This window comes from Tasmannia lanceolata, unplaced genomic scaffold (genome assembly GCF_043159265.1).
Source record: "Tasmannia lanceolata isolate RefF3 unplaced genomic scaffold, GAP_Taslan_0.1 ptg000018l, whole genome shotgun sequence".
Taxonomy (NCBI): Eukaryota; Viridiplantae; Streptophyta; class Magnoliopsida; order Canellales; family Winteraceae; genus Tasmannia; species Tasmannia lanceolata.
The window spans coordinates 29,823,677-29,830,749 of record NW_027518695.1 but is presented as its reverse complement, the minus strand read 5'-3'; the positions used below and the strand labels follow the sequence as shown (position 1 = coordinate 29,830,749).

The window sequence follows — 7,073 nt, the reverse complement described above, 5'->3', positions numbered from 1 at the left end:
ATATCAGTGTAATAATGTCATTTCTTTGGTCGGGAACTAAGTTAGTGATGAAGCCTCCATTTGGTAAAGCCGTAAAGTAATATATGATACGTCTAGATGAATGAATAGTTGTATTATACATCTCCTCTCTGAATAAAATCAACTTGTTAAAGTCTTATTTCTTGTGGTCAAAGCTCTCTGTTGTTATCAACTTCAAGCAGCTATGAATCTTGTGTGCTGTTTATGTGATTCACCCTCCAAGAGAAGTGTTAATATGAGCATCAAGGTTGGGTTTTGTAGTCCTTGATAGCTACTTTAACATGAGAGGTACCCTACACTTACCGCTAGGGCTAAGATGCTAGCAATATTAAGACTATAGTTACCTTTTCTTGCAACCTAGCAAAGGTTGCCATGAAGTCATGAACATAATACTAGCAAACAAAAATTGTGCCTCGAAACAAGTATGTGACTTCAACTCTGAAATAGCTCTAGGTAATTATAAATCCTCAGACATCCAGAGAAGTCTAAGAAATCCAGCTTGCAGGAAAGCTACAAAGTACAAACTGGAAGTACTTAAGAATTGAAAATATTTAAACATATAAATATGCCTGCATGATTAAAAAAAATTAGATAGTAATAATAACAGAAAAGACTACTTTTTTTTGTTGAATAAAAGGATGGATATATTCAAAAGAGGAATAGAAACACCTAGAGAGTGGATCGAGGAGGTCCTGCTGAAGCTACACAAACAGGAAAACAACACAATGAAACAGCTCTCCAAAACAAACCATATTTAATATAAGATTGATTTACCAATAAGGGGTAGTATTCAATTAAGTTTGACCATGCCTTATTATCATCCAATGCAAGTGTGTTTCCCACTGGTATGGACCACAAACAAAAGCTTCCAATATCACAAATAAAACTCAACCTAAGCAGGAGACAATGAACTCTTAAGATGAAAATGACCTTCCAACTTCAAGTGATCCTTCCAAAGGAAGTTTTGCCCATGCCCAAAAGAAGACCCAGAATTTAATACTGAGTTCCAACGCTTTCGTCTTCAATACTGAGTTCCAACGCTCAACATCCTATTGTAAAACATGGACGTTCAGAGCCAACAAAAGTAGTGTTCTATTTGATTCTAACGCAGAAGGAAACATTTGCCAGACCTATGCAGCACTAGGCTAATAATGTTGTTATTTAACTAGACTAATTAACACTCATCTCAAATAAACAAATGTACAGATAATCAAGTAGAAGCGGATAACAAGCCACTAATAAGCATCAAACAGTAATTGAATGATCCTAAAACCAATAGGAAGCTGAATAGATGGCCAGCAAATCTGGCTCTACCACATGAATTCTTAGAATTAACGAGTTATCCCTCAAGAAGGGCTCATAGTATTTCTATGAAGTGAGTAATATTTTCTACACCAAATCAATCATCCAAGCTATACAAGGAATCATCTAATGCTGGATGTAACCAAAGCATCATAGCAATTTTGGAGACTTGAAATACTAGGCTCCACTTAATTAAAATATTACCATCTTTCATACTTCAAGCTAATTTCAGCAGGTCTGATAGAACTACAGGTAAGCTGAATTGATCAATCCAGATATGATGCCCAGGAGATATCCAATCAGCATTTCTCAAACAAGTCAGAATTAAATTGGAAAATGAAAGGAAAAAAACATAGGCTGTCATTATAACCGTCCTATTTATTGAATCCAATCAGACAACAGTAATGCTTGCAAGCCACTTTCAGTCCACTCTGGTTTCAACTGTCAATGATTACTCCACACTTATTCAAGTTACAAGCTTATAACTTTTTCATTCCCAATAAGTGACTTCAAACTGACCAGCGTATATATTTACAGATCAGAGAGCTTCCCTGACTGACGCCGGAGCTATCTCGATGGATCCTCAAACCGAGCCCACTAAGCCCACCAAGCCTAGGCCCCAAGCTTAAAGGTCCAAAAAATAGTTGCAGTCCATGATTTTGGGTCATCTTTTGGGTCAAATATGAAATTACTCACAGCTTTAAAAATAGCAAGCCATACATGGTTGGAAAGGTCTACGAGTCTATTTTGCAACGAAACAAACGGTTAGCGAATCAGAGTTCTCTGGAGGGAGTTATGGCTATTTTTCTGAGAAGGGTCTAAGCTACCTGCAACATACTAATTTCAGCAGTTTTGGGTTTCTTTGTGCCTGCTGCATTATTCCAAACGTTTTTGGCTATTATTTAAGTTATTTTTAATGTTTTATTTATGCTTTATTAAGTCCCAAAGACCCCTATTAAGTTTAGTAAGTTAGCCTTAAGTATTAGTCAAAAGAAGTTTAGTTTTCCTCTCCCTTCTTTCTTGAAACTTGTGTTGTCAAGCTAGGAAATGTTGTTCAAGCCTTTGGAAGTGCAACTATGGCTAGAGGGTTATTCCATGCCTACTTAATTGTTTATTTGGGCTGTAGAAAAGAGACTTTTGCAGAGATTTAAATCAAGTTTAGCCTTTGGCTTTTGAAGAAGGATTTCTTCTTGTTTTAGTTGCTCTTATCCCTTGGGTGGATTCCTTTGGGTGGCAGGCTGTTTCATTTCAGTTTTTCACTTGTGTTTCCTCCTCTCTTCTCCATTTGTTTGGTGTCAATTTGGTATCAGAGCTTTGGTTTTCATGGCTGATCATCGTCGTCGCGGACCAAACGTCGAAGAGCCCCGGTTCGTGAACGAGCCCTGCATGACATCGAGATGGATGATTTGAGGAGACAAGTGCAAAAACTTCAGCAGCGTTTAGAACGCTACGAATGTCTGAAACATGATGATTCGCGTCATGATTCAGAGAAAGTTATAATTAACGAAGAGGAGGAGAGTAACCCTTTTCATCGCACTCGTAATCAAGCGTTGAGTGAAGAGGCTTCTCCACAACGTCAAGATGAACAACCACATTTTGACGACATGATGAGGGTGACGAGATCGCTTGGAACGATCGCGGCGAGGCTTTAGTTATTCGGCGTGATAGTAAGTTAGCCTTAAGTATTAGTCAAAGTAAGTTTAGTTTTCCTCTCCCTTCTTTCTTGAAACTTGTGTTGTCAAGCTAGGAAATGTTGTTCAAGCCTTTGGAAGTGCACCTATGGCTGGAAGGTTGTTCCATGCCTACTTAATTGTTTATTTGGGCTGTAGAAAAGAGACTTTTGCAGAGATTTGAATCAAGTTTAGCCTTTGGCTTTTGAAGAAGACAGATTTCTTCTTGTTTTAGTTGCTCTTATCCCTTGAGTGGATTCCTTTGGGTGGCGGGCTGTTTCATTTCAGTTTTTCACTTGTGTTTCCTCCTCTCTTCTCCATTTGTTTGGTATCACTGACATAGAATATAAGATTGCAAAGGGGTTACAGTCCTATCTAGTCCTCAACAAAGAACAACTTTGTGCAAGCAAGTCCTAGTGGACAAACATATGTATCCCACCATAGATCAGTGTTCCACAGAAATCATCAGAAAAAACCAACAGATGCCCCAAGGAAAAATTCCTCATACAAGCCCAAGCATTCAGGTTATAACAAAATGGGCATTGGATGAACCCCTTGTGTTTCACAGACAGTGAAATCCAAGCAAACCAATTCTAACAGGGGCACCAGAGGGTGGATAAAATCTATAAGATTCTATGTCTTATCAGTTCAAAAAAAAAGAAAAACAAGAACTCATAAAGATCTGCAACAAAAGAAGGAACAAAAAAACCAGATGCAATAATAGCTGAGCAAAAAAAAAGCAAGATCTGTTACACACCAATTAAATGTCATATTTTAACAGTTTATACTTAAAATAATAGCTTCTTGTTCCTCTCTTTTCTCTCACAATTAGATCAGACAAATATATCAGAGGTCTTCTTTTGTGGGTTTTCTGTTTTTTGTTCCTTGTGACAAGAAAAGGAAAAAAATGCCTTTTTCTTTATAGCTGATTACAACACATTCATCTGATCAGAGTATTCACCAAGTCTACTTTATCTAAACAGGCCCATCAGAAAACAGGAAAAAACATAGTAAAAGAACCCTTTTTCTCAGGAAAAAAATTTGGTAAAAAGATCATACCTGATACCCCTCAAGATAAAAGTAAGAAAAAACATCAAAATCCCAGCTTTTCCCTGAAACTGCAAACGACCCAAAATATCAAATCTTGAATAAAAATCAAAACTATAAAATCTCAGAAGCTGCATTAAGCCAGGGAAAAAATGCTTTTTAGAAAAATAACGCTCAGAGTACAGATTATCATATTAGCCCAAATAAGAAATCGCATTATTAAATCTGTTTGGGGTGATCAGAGATAGACAACAAAATGGGCACGTGTGCATTGAAGGTGGCTGAAAACTGTTGCATAGGGTGATTGCCATTTTGGGAGGTTTTGGATACATTGATGATTTTGAGAGTGACTCTTCAATGAGAAATGAATTGACCAAACACCTCACTTTCTATATGAAATCAAGGATTAAGATTTTTGCATTCGTTTAAAAGATTTTTGCGTTGATTTATTTGAAATGATATCAGCACAACCATGTTTCTTAGCAGTGCTCTTTTGGCTAAATCCATCTTGTTCCTAAGGAGCCAGATAAAGAAGAATAGAGCCGGGTTTGTGCAAATATCAAAATATGGTTGTGCTGATAACATTTCCCTTTATTTAATAGCAGGCATAATGCAATCTCAAAGACGAGTATTAGTTAGATTGTTTATTTGAGAAGTAATATATTGGACCCCTTTTCATTCCTAGTCGGGTCCCCTCTAGTGGATTTGTGAATTGTGACTTAACACTCTACACTACAAGGAAGCCGCCCAAGAATGAAAATGGGGTGAACATATCAATTCCCTTACTAGTTTTGGGCTAAGTTCTAAATACTGTTTCTTTTCAACAGAAATGGGCAAAATTTTTTTGTTCCGGACTGTAATTTGGAACGAAATGGCCATACTTCCCATTTAGTTGCAGATTTCGGTCAATTTCGTCCATTTCAAATGAAATTGGCAGAATTCCCAATTTCATCTGGTGTCAAATTAGTTGTTTTTCTTCTAATGTCCTTGTCTCTTCTTGGTTCTCCTCTCTTCTTTTTTCGCTTCTTAGTATTTACATGTAAAGTCATTTTAATGTCTTACTATTTTTAATGTTCATTTACTTAACTTCCAGTAACAATACAAATTTCAAAAAATCGATCCAGGTAAAAATCTTAACTTCCGAACGATGGGCTATTTTTCCAATTTTAAAAATTCATAAATTCTTTCATGTCCAAATATTATAAAACTCCAAAAGTCCGGTAAAAAAAATTCTCATTATTCGGTCTCTAAAATTTTTTCATCTTGTCAGGCACTGGTCAACACACGGTCAACATAGGCATTTCAGCTAGTAGTGATTTTTCTTTAAGTAAATGTTGGAGGATCTTTCACATATTTGGTTCATTTAATTATTTTTTATATTTTCTAACATTATTTTATTTTATTTTATTTTGGATTTTTTTCATATTTTTAACTATTAAAAAAAATTTCCTCATCGTAGCGGAACGAAAAGTTTTAAACGAAATGAACAAAATGATGGAAATGTTCTATTCTAGTCGCCAAAATGAAACGGCGAATGAAATGAAATTTACAACTTATATTTTGGGCGAAAGGGGAAGTGATTACATTTTGAGTCCGAATTTAGGGATGGATGGTAGTTTCAAACTCTATTGTCACGGAGTGACACGATGCTATCCAAAAGACTATTTTGCCCTCTTCTCCTTTTCTAATTTTTCCTATTTGATTCATTGTCCCCCGCTGCTCCAACTCGAAGAAAGGAAGAAGAATTGGCCAAGAATTAAAAGAAGAACTGGCCAAGTAAGAAAAAGAAGGAATAAGAGAAAAAAGAAAAGGAAGAAATAGGAGAACAAGAAGATGAAAAAGATAATTAGGGACAAAGAAAAATTAATCAAGGCGAGATTTTATAAGAGATAGTCAAAAAATGACAAAACAAGCAAGAAATCGTTGATTTTTATAAGAGATGTAAAATATCGGTGAAAAGCTGAAATAATCATGTCAACCGGAAAAAGTGTGGTCTATTAGTGGTAAAATCCGCTTCCCCTTAGATTAATGACACGTGTCATTGAGCCTAAATGAGGAAACCAAACTCTTATTCTAGAACGTAAGTACAAAAAGGATTCTCTATCTCTCCAATTTAGCAATGTTCTCAAACAGTAAAGAGCTTTGAAGGGAAAGTCCGTTACGAGCATGACAACTCTCCATAAGGTCGGTGAACCTATATAGAAACCAGTTCTCATGAAGAAACTTGGTGTTTGTCTCTAAAGGAAATCACCCAATAAGGAAAGACTCCTATCAAGGCAAGTCTCTGAAACTGTTGTGAACTCCTTCTCTATAAAAAGACCCTCATGCTCAAAGGTCTGCATCTTGAATCACTATAAGAATTACTCTTCAATTGTCTTATTGCTTGGTTTTCACTTGTTATGTTGTCTTCTGACTTAAATGTTGGAGTGCTCTCTCTGGGACCCCTAAAGTGCTTTCTGTGAGCGCAGATCAATCACATATTGGAACTTTACCAACCATTGATCGAGGAAACCTTATTTCGGCATCATCATGGTCAAATCAAAAAAAGGTTTGGTCGACCCGATTTTTTTGTAATCGACCTAATGTATTGCCGATTTGTTGACATGTCGACCCAATTTTCTCGGGCCCACCCCATTTTTCTGATTTGGTTCATGTTTTTTCCCTTTAGGCCCGTTTTTTTTTTTCAAATGTGTGTTTTTTCTATTTTAACAATGTTTTCTACATATTTCAAATTTATGATGTTTTCTATTACAATTTGCCGATTTTTTGTGCGAATGAGTTTGTTCTGGTGTTTGTTAAGTAGTTGGTTGTTCTCTACCATTCCATTTCTCTTTTGACAGGCATTAGGGGTCTGTACCTCAAGAAATTTCTATTTTTGACCAAAATCACTTTCTACGCCAAGTTTTTCACCAAAATCGATATAGAATAACTCAGTGTAAAACCAAAATTAATACAGAACGAACTCAGTTTTCTACACTGAGTTTTTTTTACCAAAATCTATACAGGATAAACTGGGTATTACAAAAAAATATATAC

The 7,073-nt window shown here is 36.0% G+C and overlaps 1 long non-coding RNA gene across 1 annotated transcript; it reads right to left on the bottom strand.

Moving 5' to 3' along the window:
- Positions 1-753: 753 nt before the first annotated feature.
- LOC143851701 (uncharacterized) lies at positions 754-4,514 on the bottom strand. The gene is made up of 2 exons (XR_013236463.1): positions 4,050-4,514; positions 754-1,067 (listed from the first exon to the last, which is right to left on the bottom strand). It is a non-coding gene; the product is annotated as an uncharacterized LOC143851701 (long non-coding RNA).
- Between the last annotated feature and the right edge of the window lie 2,559 nt (positions 4,515-7,073).